General features: G+C 36.0%; 1 pseudogene; it reads left to right on the top strand.

The window, feature by feature from the left end:
* Window positions 1–10,972, top strand: part of LOC123940786 — a 31,679-nt pseudogene extending 20,707 nt beyond the window's left edge.
* The last annotated feature ends 3,377 nt before the right edge of the window (window positions 10,973–14,349 follow it).

Raw genomic sequence — 14,349 nt, 5'->3', positions numbered from 1 at the left:
ATGTGTCAATATTTTTATTTATAACTTTTCCCTTTTTGCCTTATATCCCCTAACCAACACTCAAGAAAGCATTATCTTACATTTTATAATAACTTGTTTTATGTTTTCCTTGAATCCACCTAAAATTTAAATTTGTGATGAGTCTGAGTTGAGAGCTAACTTATTTGCACAAATATTCAGCTAATTTTCAAGAACATTTATGGAACAATGTTTCTTCACTGATATGAAATACCATCTTTTTAAAATACTTCATTATGAGTCTCACTGAATGTTTTATTTAGTTTTAAGATTTTGCTATCCGTGCATAAATACCACAGTTATTTTAGAAGTATATTTGACTATGGTAGGATAGATTGTCCTTTTTATTCATCTTCAGGTTCCTAAAAATTAATTTTTTATATGAAATTGAAAATCAGCCTGCAAAATTTTATTAAATCATGTTGGATATTCATTTTATTGATTTATATTTTGAAGACATTTTTATATTAGTTAAAAAAAAACTATGTTGAAATTTGCCATCAATGGAGATGTTATATCTCTTTATTTTTTCAGGAGTAATTATTCCATTCTGTATATTTCATAATTTTCTCTTTAGAAGTCAAAATATCTTCTTTTCAATTTTTCAATCTCTGTTCTATCTCTAAATACTTCTTTTTCATTTTTTGTATTTTACCTAAGCCTTTTCTTATTTTCCCTGAGTCAGTCTTATCTAATATTTTTGCTGTTAAGTTAAATCTTTTCATATAATCCAGTTTTACTTTTATTGGTCATGTTTGAATTTTTAATTTCATAAATTTTAACATATTTTTAAATTTTGTTTTCTGCGAATTTACTGTGAAATTTTTCTGCTGTCATAAGTTGAATACTAATCTTTTTTATGAAGTATGCTCTTAAGCACTTTATACTTTTTATTATTACTGTGAACATGACTATTTTTATCTCATATTGGCCTGCCGTATGCCATATGCTAACAACAAAGCTATTGTTATTTATATGTTATATTCTAATCCTCCTTTATTAATAAACTCACTTATTGGTTCTATTATAAGGATATTAGTTTTCCCTTCTCGTATATATTAATGATATATAAAATTTATCTTTCCAATTTCATTTCTTTTCTAATTTTATTGCATTGGCTAAGACCTTTAATATAATGGTAGATAGTAGTAGTAGTGGTAGAAGTTATAATCCTTTTTCTGATTTTAGTAGGAAGGTGGGAAATGATTTCCGTTAGCTGTTTCTGGCGTGATGTGCATCTTGGACTTCCAGTAAATAATCACTATCAGAAAGAAAGAATTCTATTATCTTCCAAGTTTGCCAGAAGATTTTGATTTTTATTTCTTTTATTGAAAGTTTGTTGAATTTTAACTATTTTTTTGCTTTAGTAGTGAATATAACGTGTATGCTTAAAATAATTTTCTTAATTTTTACTTTTGGGGCCTTCTTTCATGACTTTATATGTGGTCATTTTTTGGTAAATATTGTATGTGCATTTCAACTGAACATGTATTGCCTTTTGAATGAAGTAGTGTTTACTTTTTATATTACTTAAATTCTCCCTTGCCTTATAAATTTTGCTTTATTTTATATGCTAGTTTCTGGAAAAGTGTGCTATAGTTCCCATGATGATTGTCAAAATGTTAATTTCCTCTTTTGTTAGGTTCAGGAAGTTTCACAATTTTTAAATCTTTTTCATGGGTGGGTCATTTCTTTTTTAACATAAAATATCCCACTTTGTATTTCCTAATGCTCTCAACCTTAAATTTCAACTTTCCGACATTAATGATGCTACATTATTCTTATGTAGGCTTAAAAAGCAAAACTTAACTCAATAAATCAATTCCAGGAGAAGCATTACCTGTATAGTACTCAGATCTCCGAAAATGTAACTGGTGACTGCTTATACATGAAAGGATGTAAGAAAGAGATAAAAATGTGATAAGGAGTAGCATTAGTAAAACATAAAATGCAATTTTCAGGAACAATTGAAGGGAGGCTAATGAGTTCAGTTTTGTAGATATTGAGATTGTGGCAAGGATATTTCTATTAGGCCCTTGCAAATGGAGTTTTAGAACTCAAGTTCAACCAGATAAAATACACATGATAATTTCTTGAATTCTTTTCAAGAATTCAATTATCATTTAAGAATTAAAAAAACCTTTCCCCCCTCACCTTTACTTCTCTAGCATTTAAATAAAGCGTCTGGGATGTGGTAAGACCTCAATGAAGTCATACTAACTTGGACTGGGAGGGGGACAGCTTTCCAGTTCAAACCTGGCTTTATTAGCACTACTTTTTTTCTAATATATCCCAGCTCCACTTGGTTTAAGCAACTCAGGAAGAAGGGAAGTTTACTCAAAGATTTTCATGGTCTTCAGTCAAGCTTTTCTTGTTTTTAATGCAGCAAAGAGGTCTAAGAGAGAATGTAGAGGGAGATAAAGCAGGAATAGAAACCAGATGGTGGTATGTAAAAAACTACAGAAAGAATACATATGCTTTGGATGTAAAATCTTTTAAATAATTTTGTCAGCAAATAATTCTTGTCTTTCCAATAAATTTGTCAGCAAATAATTCTATCAGCAGGAGGAAGGTAGCTATTGGGAACCATAGGTCAAGTGACATTTGTTTTCAAGGAAAATAGAGAGTGGGAGGAAGTGTGCTGAGCATACACTACAGCGTTAGAAATTGAAAACATAGGGACAGAATTTGAAAATGCATACACAGAATTTGAAAATGTGACAGAGGGTGATTTAAATAGAGCTCAGAGAAAAGAGCAGAAAGCCAAGGATTAAATCCCAGGAAGGGGAGAAAGAAGGTCCCTTCAAGGTGATAGACGAAATGCAGGGAAGTGTGTGGGGAACCAAGATAACTCAGACATCCCTGAGGTCAGAAACCTCCAGTTCACGTCATCAGAGAAACCAAAATGATTTGATGTGTGTCATGAGCTGATGTAATTCCCAGGGTCAGACAAAATTCTAACAGTCTCTCACTTGCCTTTCTTTATTCCTTTTCAACTTCGAATCACCCCCACACAACCCTTACTCATACTCTGTGCCCTGATAGCGATTTGCTCATACAGAGTTCTGCATTTCATCTCCTCATGCATCTGAGTCAACTTTCAGACAAGGAGGAGCCCCTCAGCACAGAGTAAGCTGTAGTGCAGTGTTTTTTGGAGTCTAGGCCAAGATCAGGGAAGAGGCCAGACTATAGAGATTGAAGCCAATCAAATGAGAGGAAACTTGCAGGGGAGTAATTTACAGCCAAGTCACAGACTGGCCAACTCAGTCACTGTTCAGAAGAAGCCATACAAAGAGAATTAAAAGCCAGGAGAAGAGAAGGAGAGTCTTTAAACAGGGGACTAAAGAAAGACTCTGAGTGAAAAAAGGACTAGTTGCTTTTTATAGGGCACTTCAGGCCTACAGCATGGACACGCAAGGAGTTGCTAAAAGCTTAGACTCGGACCTGTTTCCCTACTGTGTTTTTTTGCTGTAAAATTGTCTGTTTAACCCTGTTCCTCCCCAGTTAGCTCAGCTTTGTATTAGAAAAAACAAAAAACAAAAAACAACTGTACACAACAACAAAAAAAGAACGTTTAATTAAAATCTATAATAGACTTAGCTTCCATAAGTAATAATTCATAAATTTAAAAGGAGTTCTTTCTTTTTTTTTTTCCCCAAACCTAGATAAATCTCTAATCAGTAGAATGTGTTGGAGGAAGTGAGCAAAACCCTGGTCTGAATGTTGGTAAATTGGACCAGTTAACTTGTGGCTTCAATTTAACTATGTTTGAATCAGAAATCTGTATTTTATTAGACTGAGCCTTTTCTAATTTTGCACTTTCTTTAGTTTCCTTTACTTTCTCCTTAGTTCTTGGTAAGGTTATTTAAAATTTTAGCTTTTCCTTGTTAACTAAGGAGCAAAATAGAAAAGGAGTTTTTGTCCGTTTCTGGGTCTTGCAGCAAGGAGACAATATGGTGTCCCTGGGGGCTGAAATAGAGACAAAAGAGAACTAAGAGGGAGGTATAAATCCTGGGAGGAGAAAAATCATTCACACAGCCATGGTTTTTGTCTGTGATGATCTCTCTCTTAATCTACTCAAGCTGCTGTAACAGAACAGAAACTTATTTCTTCCAGTTCCAGAGGCTGGGAAGTCCAAGATCAAGGCACCGGCAGATTTCCTGGTGAGGTTCTGCTTCCTGGTTCATGTATGGCTGTCTTTTCAATGTCTGTGTCCCTGTGTGGTGGGAAGGGGAAAGGGATCTTACTGTGGTCTCTTTTATAAGGATTAATTGCATTCACCAGGACTCTACCCTAATGACCTAACCACTTCCCAGAGGCCTCACCTCCAAATATTAGTACATTTGGTGTTAGCTTTAAACATACAAAGTTTGCAGGGACAAAATCTGTAACAATCTTCCAAATAGTCCTTTTTTTTCACACATTTTTTTCTGTATTTATGTCTAACACCTAGTTTTTTTGTAATCCTATTTTAAGAACCCAGTGTCATAGTCATACTAAAGTAGTTTTCAAGATAGGGACTCAAAATCCACATGTTTATCAAGTTCTTCCCACGATGCTTAAACTTCCAGCAAGGCATGCTCACCATGATAGTGAAGTAAAACTCTAACCTTGACGACTCTTACTTTATTTTTGTGCTTTCATTAAACTCTTTGAGAATTGAAGATTCAAGTTGAAGAATATGACTTCACTTATTTCATGAGGGGCTAGGAATTTCCCAAACAAAAACATGTCCCCAACTGTTTGTTGTATCACTGATGGAACTATGTTCAACAGTTGATTTTTTTCTTCCATGTCAATTTTCTTAATGTTCTTACAAATGATAAAGAAAAGGAAGGATATTAAGTTCAAGCCAGATGTAACTTAATTAACTAGCTATCTGCCATGAGCTATCAGGCATAGGAAACCTGAGATTACAGTGTTTCGTACATAGTGGATGCTCACCAGTTATCTACTGGCTGACAAGAAGAAATAAAACATTTTATAAGGAGGAAAAGAAGACCACACTGAGTTATGGGTCATTAAAAATAACCTATTTATAATTTGGCTTTGACCTTCCCAGAAATATTCCAATGTGTTGCCTCTTAGTGGCTTCCTGACATTTAATTCTATTTCCTATTAAATTTTTATGAGGTATAATTTTTATACAAGGAAATAAACTCATCTTAAGTATAGAGTATGTGACAAATGCATGTGCCTGTGCTACCTACGCCCCTATGAAGATAGAATATTTTCAACTCCCCAGGAAGTTTCTTCCTTTCCTTCCTGAGTCAATTAAACCCTCAGAGGCAAGTATTGTCAAATTGCTATCATAACATCAGTTTTGTCTTTACAAAAATTCACATAAATGGAGAATATTTTTTGGAATCATCCAAGTTCTTAAGTGGAATCATCCAAGTTCTTCAATCATTCTTTTTATTACCGAATAGTATTCCATTGTACAAATAAATATACCATTTGGTTATCTATTTTACTTTTGATGAATATCTGTATTGTTTCTAGCTTTGAGCCATCATGAATAAAGCTCCCAGGAATATTTTTAAAGAAATCTTTTGTTTGACATATATTTATTTGAGCAAATACCAAGGAATGGGATTGCTAAATTAAAGGCTAGATCTGTGTTTAACTTTTTAAGACATAGCCAGTTTTCCACCAGCAATGTATGAGAATGTTGGTTCTTCCAAAACACCAGTATTTCAGATTGTCAAACATTCTAATTATAACCATTCGAGTTTGTGAAGTGATAACTCATGGTGTTTTGAAATTACATTTCTTTGATGGCTAATGATACAGAGCACTTTATAGGTGCTTATTTGTCTTTTGTATATCTCCTTTATTTTCCTTTGTATGGTGTTTATTCAAGTCTTATATTCATTTAAAAATTTTTGGTTCTTTTATTGTTGTTAATTAATTGTAAGAGATCTATATATATTCTGGATACAATTCTTTTGCCAGATACAAGTGTTCTGAATATCTTCCCCAGGATGTGGCTCACCTTTTCACTTTTTTTTTTTTAAACAGGTGTTTTTGGATGAGCAACTGTTTTAATTTTGATGGAATTCAATTTATCTTTTTTTCTTTTGGTGGTTCATGCATTTTGTGTTCTAAGAAAGTTGAAGGGGTTGGGGAAATTCTCCAACAATTTCTTTTATAAACTTTATGATTTGGATGAGTATTTTTAGATCCACAATCCATCTCCAGTGATCCTTTTAAAAATAGTGGTTAGGGATCAATGTTCTCTTTTTTCCTTATGAATATTGCCTATTTTAGCATCTTTTGGCAAGAAGATTTTTATTATCCACAGTATTGCATTTAATGTCTTTGTTGAAAATTAATTAATTGAGTGTATGTAATAGGTTTAAGTATCTTTATTTTCATTTAATTTATTTGTTCATCCTTATACAGACCTAAATTGTCTTGATTGATGTACCTTATTCTAAGTCTTGAAGTCATATATTATAAATCCTCCAAACTCATCTTTGTCAGGATTGTTTTAGACCATCTCGATACTTATTATTTACAAATATAATTTAGAATCTCTTTCCCAAGTTCTATAGAAAAATTGCAAGAAAAATTTAATGGAATCACTTGATCCAAAGGATACTATGGAACACCTTAGCAATATGGACACTCACAATCTGTTAATTTAATGTATATTTTCACTTACTGAGATGTTCTTTATTTTCTTTTCTTCAAAACATTTGTATTTCTCTGTGTATCGGAGTTACAGATCCAAACTCCGAGACACATTAACTTGCAGAATGTTTATTGCAGAGCATTCTCTTGGCATAAATACCTACCTATGGTAAAAGCAGTGGAATAGGGATTAGTTAGAAGGAGCAGTTGGGTTAAAATGCAATTACCACAAAGGTACCCATTCATCTGATGGGAATATCGAAGTCTGGGATAGACTTGCAAAGTTCTGAACTGGAGCAAAGTGACTGAACTTTTAAGGCCCTTATCAATCAGTTGTTGGTTTGAGGTTGTACTAGGAGGACATGTAGGCTTGAATAAGTTTGTTCTCTCTAGTTGACAGCAATTTGCCGAGATGGATCACATCTGACAGCTATCTCCTAACAATGCTAGGAGAGTAATTCCTTCAGTACCAAAGGCTGGTGTTCTGGGTTGTACAGGACTGCATCCACTGTAGTTCATCCTTTGAATCCACCTAACTTCGTAAAATTTCTGGAAACAGTTCCATTAGGACTCTGTTGGGCCTTATTTCCCAGAGCAAATGTGTCATAGGAAGTTTAGTGAGATAATCTATAGCCTCTCCCACTGAAGCCAGTCTCTTGGCCACAACTGATTTTCATCATCTCCATCCTCTTCTAGCCATTCAAGATTCCCCTTACCTTTGGCTAGAAATTAAACTCATTTAGAAAGCTTACTTAGTGGCATGATGAAGAACCTAATATCTGAGGGTACTGAGAGCCTGATTACCATGCCATTCTTTGGAAGTGGCTGCTATGCTTATTTATTTGACAAATGGGGGGGGCACCAAAAAAAGCTCAGGTGTGCTGTATGAGTGCTAAATTTATTCCTCCATTGTGCAACAGTAGTTCTACCTCCTTGTGATAATCAGGGACATTATCCCTCAGGTCTGTGACTCCCCCATGTTTCTTCTTCTCTTTGGGTGCTGAGTTCAAAGTTCTCAGACAACAGCCAGATAATACAATCAATTGAGACTTGTTAGGGTGACAGCGTTGGTAAAGAATTGCACCAAGACTGGAGTGACAAGCAGGATGGGGTTTATTCATTCTCTGAAAGAGGAGAGGTGCCAGACATGTTGGCTCTGAGTTTCTATCATGCTGGGCCTTTTAAGGGGTTTTAAAGATATGAGAGGTTTATAGCTACACCCATGGGGGAGGGGGTCAACTCTTGGCCAGGTGGAGAAGGAGGTGACCAGTTTTTTCAAGGGGCTCTGTCAAGGGCTTATCCTCGATGTGGGTTGTGGTCCAGCTGTAGGAGAGTATGTTTTGTAGTCGTGGTCTATTTTCTGAGAACGTGGGCACCACGACCTAGAAGAACAGAGTTAGGGTCAAGTACAGACACCTACAAGATTTATCTATAAGCTTGGCTGGAAAGGGGGCTTTGAATAGAATCCTTTCAAGACCCTTGCTGGAACCAATTAGAAGAGTTAACTACTTGGAAAACCAGGGTTTCCAAAGATCTTTACTGAGGTTAGTGTTGCAAGGACCAGAAGCATGGATTAAGAAAAGTGATGGTAAACAGGTAAACACTTTCACTTTTGCATCTTGATTTCTAGACTCATAATTTCTATTAATTGACGACATAGCACCATACATTCGTTGCCAATTAAGAGTGTATATTACATCCTTGAGGATGGTACTCATCTGCACATAGTGACATAGCTGAACTTGTGCCTCAGTTGCAACCTCAATAAGCCACTCTATTGAAAGGTCAGTTTGGTAGCTTCTGGGGGTTGTGTATGCATTAAGACCAGTGGGTTCCATTGCTGTGTGCCTATTACCATACTTCTTGCTATAAATGTAGTCCTTTGGTTTTGGGCACTGTTTATGTTTGAAAATATAATGTTCTGTAAATACTTGGATATTGGAACTGGCTAAAGTCCTATGAAGCAGAAAATAATCCAAATATATGTCAACACTAGTCACAATGAATGTCAGGGTGAAAGGGGGGGAACGTCTAATGTGAAATTGACAGTAAGTGGCTGTTTGGTCTCTTCTTTCAATGGTGACATTTTAGGGATTGAACATTTTTCTGTGTTCCTGGTAGATTGGATATATCTATCTATTAATTGGAATGTCTAGTCCACTAGCATTTAATATAATTATGAGGGCTAGTTTGAGTCATCCATTTTGAAGAGATGAGAGAATAGAGTATGGGGGTGGGTTGTGAGGGGGCTCATCTGATTAAGGGGCCCTGAACCAAGAAGAAGTGGATTTTGAGAAGCCAGCAGGTCAAGATTCAGCAGCAACACCATGGGCCAAAGTTGAGGAGAGTACGCTGAGTGTATGGTGGTTAGAGGGTGGGAGTTTCTGGTCTTTGGTTTCTTGATTCAGTCCTGTTTCAACAGCATCTCAGCCTGTCAGAAATATAAAGGTCATTGATTATTTGGAGTCAGGAATTTAATGATGCCAAGAAAACTATTACAGAGATCGAGGCCTTCCAGCTAAGAAAATTCAATCATCTCCCAGAGAAGCAAAAATAAGAGATGATCTGGAAAAGAGTTCACAGGAAGATGGTGAGGACTCAGAAGAAAAATATATGAAGACCAAGGGTGATTCTCACTCAGCAGAAGACAGCAAAGATGAGAAAGAAGCCCATAAGAATGTGCTCCAGCAAGGCAGGCAGTCTCAAAAGCAGCTTCCAAACAAAGAGAGATGCTCATGGAAGATGTGGGCAGTGGAGAAGAACAAGAAGAGGAGGATGAGACATCATTCCAGAGGGAAGATTCTGGCAGCAATGATGATTTCTTGGTGGAACATGATGATGGAAATGACTATAGCAGCTCAAAAAAGAAAAAAAACAAAAGATGGTTAAGAAGCCCAAACCTGTGCAGAAGCTTTTTGTCTTGATGAAGTCCCAAAAGTTCATTTTTGCTTTTGTTTCCTTTGTCTTTGGAGATGTGCCTTGAAAGAAGTCTTGCTGTGGCTGATGTCAAAGAGGTTACTGCCTATGTTCTTCTCTAGGATTTTGATGGATTCCTGTCTCACATTGAAGTCTTTCATCCATTTTGATATCCAAGATCTATAAAGAACTTCCCAAACTCAACACCCCCAAAATAAATAATCAAGTCAAAAAATGGGCAGAATACATGAACAAACACTTCTTCGGTGAAGATATACAAATGACCAACAGACACATGAAAAAAAATGTTCATAATCATTAGCCTTCAGGGAGAATCAAATCAAAACCACATTGAGATACCATCTTATGCCATTTAGAATGGCAAAAATTAACAAGCCAAGAAACAACAAATGTTGGAGAGGATGTGGAGAAAGGGGAACCTTCTTACACTACTGGTAGGAATGCAAATTGGTGCAACCACTTTTCAAAACTGTGTGAATGTTCCTCAAAAAATTAAAAATAGAGCTTCCCTATGATCCAGTAATTGTATTACTGGGTATTTACCCCAAAGATACAGATGCAGTGAAAAGAAGGGCCACATGCACCCCATTGTTCATATTAGCAATGTCCACAATCACCAAACTGTGGAAAGAGCAGAGATGCCCTTCAACAGATGAATGGATAAAGAAGGTGTGGTCCATATATACAGTGGAATATTATTCAGTCATCAGAAAGGATGAATACCCAACTTTTACATCAACATTGACGAGACTGGAGGAGAATACGCTGAGTGAAATAAGTCAAGCAGAGAATGTCAATTGTCACATGACTTCACTTACTTGTGGAACATAAGGAATAAGATGGATGACATTAGGAGAAGGGAGGGAAAAATGAAGGGGGCGAATTGGACGGAGAGATGAAACATGAGAGGCTCTGAGAAACAAACTGCAGGTTTTAGAGGGGAGTGGATGGGGGGATGAGTTGGCCCGGTGATGGGTATTAAGAAGGGCACGTATTGCATGGAGCACTGGGTATTACACATAAACAATGAATCTTGGAACACTACATCAAAAACTAACGACATACTGTATGGTGACTAACATAACACAAAAAATTTAAAAATAAAAATAAAATAACCTATAAATGAGAAAGGATAGTCCAAACCTGAGAGAAAAGAAAATGCCCCAAAACAGGCTAAAGGCTGCAGTGATGCCAAGTCCTATGAAAGGCAAAAAGAAAAGTAGGTCACCCCACAAATTCAGAGACATTAAAGGAAAAGACTTCTCTCAAAGAAGAGGAGGAATCAGCTACCCCCCCAGAAAAGAAAATCTCTGCAAGCCATCCACTGCAGAAATCAGAAGATGTAGTGTCTGAAGATGAAGCCCAGTCTGGGGAGGATTAAAAAAGTAATGATGGTTTGGGGAGAAATTTTATTTTATTTATTTTTAAAGGTTTGTTTATTTATTTTAGAGGGAGAGAGAGAGCCGAGTGGGAGGAGCAGAGGGAGAGGGAGAGAAATTTTCAAGCAGCCTCACAGGTAGAGCATAGAGCCCACTCCAACTCATGACTCTGAGATCATGACCTGAGCTGAAACAAAGATTGGGACATTCAACTGATTAGAGAGAGAGATTTTATTTTAAAAAAGAAGAAGAAAAAAGTGGGGGAAAAAAAGACAATCTACTTGTTAAGGTAGGACATGATTTTGGCTATGGCTTGACTCATGGGCTTTCAATGCTTTTTTCCTTTTCTTGGAAGTAACATCTCCCTCCCTCTATCTGTCTCTTTTTTTAAGAAAAGCATTGCATGTTTAATTACCTTTTTGTCTGTGGTCTTCTCTTTGCCATTCACCGCCCACCCCCCTTCCCAGTGAAAGCTATGTCAAAGTAATCACTCGATTGACTGCTTCATCTTTTTAATAGAAGGTATACCACAGTCATAGAACAGTAAGATTTAAGTTGAACAGTATGGAAATTTTGCTTTTTGCTAAGTGGTAACAAGTTGAACAGCAATCAGAAAACACAGAAGGATTTTAATTAAAAATGATTGCTTCTTTCTCTACCAGGACTTAAAAAAAAATCAGTTGTCATCTAATCCAAGTTTATATATCTACATACACAAGTGTAGATGTATAAAAAAATCACGATATTAAACTTTCACTGATGGGGCAGGTAGGAGATAAAGATGAATTCCAAATTATTATTAAGGGGATGGTGTTATCTGACCTTTGTGTGTGTGTGTGTGTGTGTGTGTGTGTGTGTGTGTGTGTGTGTTTTATCTCAAAGAGCCATATCCTTTTATCCTGCTACAGACTTTAAGGAACTTTTTTTTTTTAATGATGTTGAATGCTTTATTTTTTATGGTGGCAAAATATACATATCATAAATTCATCATTTTAACCATTTTGAAATTCACAGTTCAGTGGTATTAAGTACATTCACATTATTGTGCAACCATTACCACTGTCCATCTTCTGAACTTTCTCATCATCCCAGCCAGAAACTCTTCCCATTGAACAGTAACTCCCTGTTCCCTTCTCCTCCAGCCCCTGGCCACCACCCTTGTACTTCTTGTCTCTGTGATTTCATGAAGGTCATTATAAGGAACTTTAAAAAAAAGGAAAAAAAAAAGGTGAGGGTCACCAAAACTTAAGTCACTCTCTTTTTTTAAAGGTTTTATTTGTTTTAGAGAGAGAGAGAGCATGCACATGTGACTGGGGGGAGCAGAGGGAGAGAGAGAGAATCTCAAGTAGATCCCCCCCAAATGAGTAAGGAGCCAAAATCAGGGCTGAATCTCACAACCCTGAGATCATGACCCAGCTGAAACCCCGAGTCAGATGCTCAATCCACTAAGCCACCCAGGAGCCCCCAGAAGAAAATCACTCTTGATTTCCTATTTCATTCTCTAATGGTTCATGTTTTTGACTCCATATGTATCTAGTCTGTTTCTTGGATTAAATTTTATCAAGGATCAAAAAACCCCCAAAAAGTAGAATTTAAATGGCAAAATCTATACACCGGAGTAAATCTCTTCTTAGCCAGTAATTTTTAAGTTTTAAACAAATAAAGTACCAGTTAATGTGAAACTCAATCACAAAGACTTTTTCCTTCGTGAGAACAGAACACTGAAATTCTTGTATGACATAAATATGCATTCAGATCGCCCCCAATAATATAATTATGATTATGATTGGGTGTAAGTTTTCATCTTGTTGTTGATTTACTTGGTACAATTTATTCTTTTTTTTTCCCCATTGCGTGGTATCGGGGTATCAGGATTTTGCTTCATTAAGTAAATTAAGTAAAAAGTAAATTAAGTAAATTGCCTTCTATTGGATTATTCAACTACCTTTAGAAATACACTTTATCTCCTATATTACATAACTACATACACTTCCTTCATTCATCTTTATTTTTAAAATAAGGTAAATCTTTTTAACTTATCACCCTCTACCTCAAAGTACTATTCTATCCCTTCTTGTTTAATGTAAAATATATTGACAATATACTTCTCCTTATTTGTCCTATTGTTTTATACCATTTACTTCTAAATATATTATCAACTTCAAAATACATTGTTATTACTATTTAAACAGTCAATGGTCTTTTAAAAATTAAGAAGGTATAAAAGCAGATTTCATATTAACCATATATTAATCATTCCTAATCTTTATTCCTTCACATAAATTTGAGTTTCTCTATGGTATCTATTCTTTCAAAAGAACTTTCTCTAACATTGATCAAATGTTAAGTCTGATGATGACTAATTCCCCCAGCATTTGTTTAACAAAAATGTCTCTATTTTCTCTTTATTTTCAAATATTTTTGTGCATTATATTGAATTCTAGATTGATTTTTTTATATTTATTTTTATTTGTTTATTTACAGCATAACAGTGTTCATTGTTTTGGCATCACACCCAGTGCTCCATGCAGTACGTGCCCTCCCTATTACCCACCACCTGGTTCCTCAGCCTCCCACCCCCCCCACCCCCCTGCCGCCCCTTCATAACCCTCTGGTTGTTTTTCAGAGTCCATAGTCTCTCATGGTTCATCTCCCCTTCCAGTTTTCCTCAACTCCCTCTCCTCTCCATCTCCCCATGTCCTCCATGTTATTTGTTATGCTCCACAAATAAGTGACACCATATGATACTTGACTCTCTCTGCTTGACTTATTTCGCTCAGCATAATTTCTTCCAGTCCCGTCCATGTTGCTACAAAAGTTGGGTATTTGTCCTTTCTGATGGAGGCATAATACTCCATTGTGTATATGGACCACATCTTCCTTATCCATTCATCCACTGAAGGGCATCTTGGTTCTTTCCACAGTTTGGCAACTGTAGCCATTGCTGCAATAAACATTGGGGTACAAATGGCCCTTCTTTTCACTACATCTGTATCTTTGGGGTAAATACCCAGCAGTGCAATTGCAGGGTCATAGGGAAGCTCTATTTTTAATTTCTTTAGGAATCTCCACACTGTTCTCCAAAGTGGCTGCACTAACCACTTTTCCCACCAACAGTGTAAGAGGGTTCCCCTTTCTCCACATCCTCTCCAGCACACGTTGTTTCCTGTCTTGCTAATTTTGGCCATTCTAACTGGTGTTAGGTGGTATCTTAATGTAGTTTTAATTTGAATCTCCCTGATGGCTAGTGATGATGAACATTTTTTCATGTGTCTGATAGCCATTTGTATGTCTTCATTGGAGAAGTGTCCATTCATATCTTCTGCCCATTTTTTGATATGATTATCTGTTTTGTGTGTGTTGAGTTTGAGAAGTTCTT

The sequence above is a fragment of the Meles meles genome, chromosome 4 (genome assembly GCF_922984935.1).
Source record: "Meles meles chromosome 4, mMelMel3.1 paternal haplotype, whole genome shotgun sequence".
NCBI classification, from domain to species: Eukaryota; Metazoa; Chordata; class Mammalia; order Carnivora; family Mustelidae; genus Meles; species Meles meles.
This window is presented reverse-complemented; position numbering and strand designations above follow the sequence as displayed.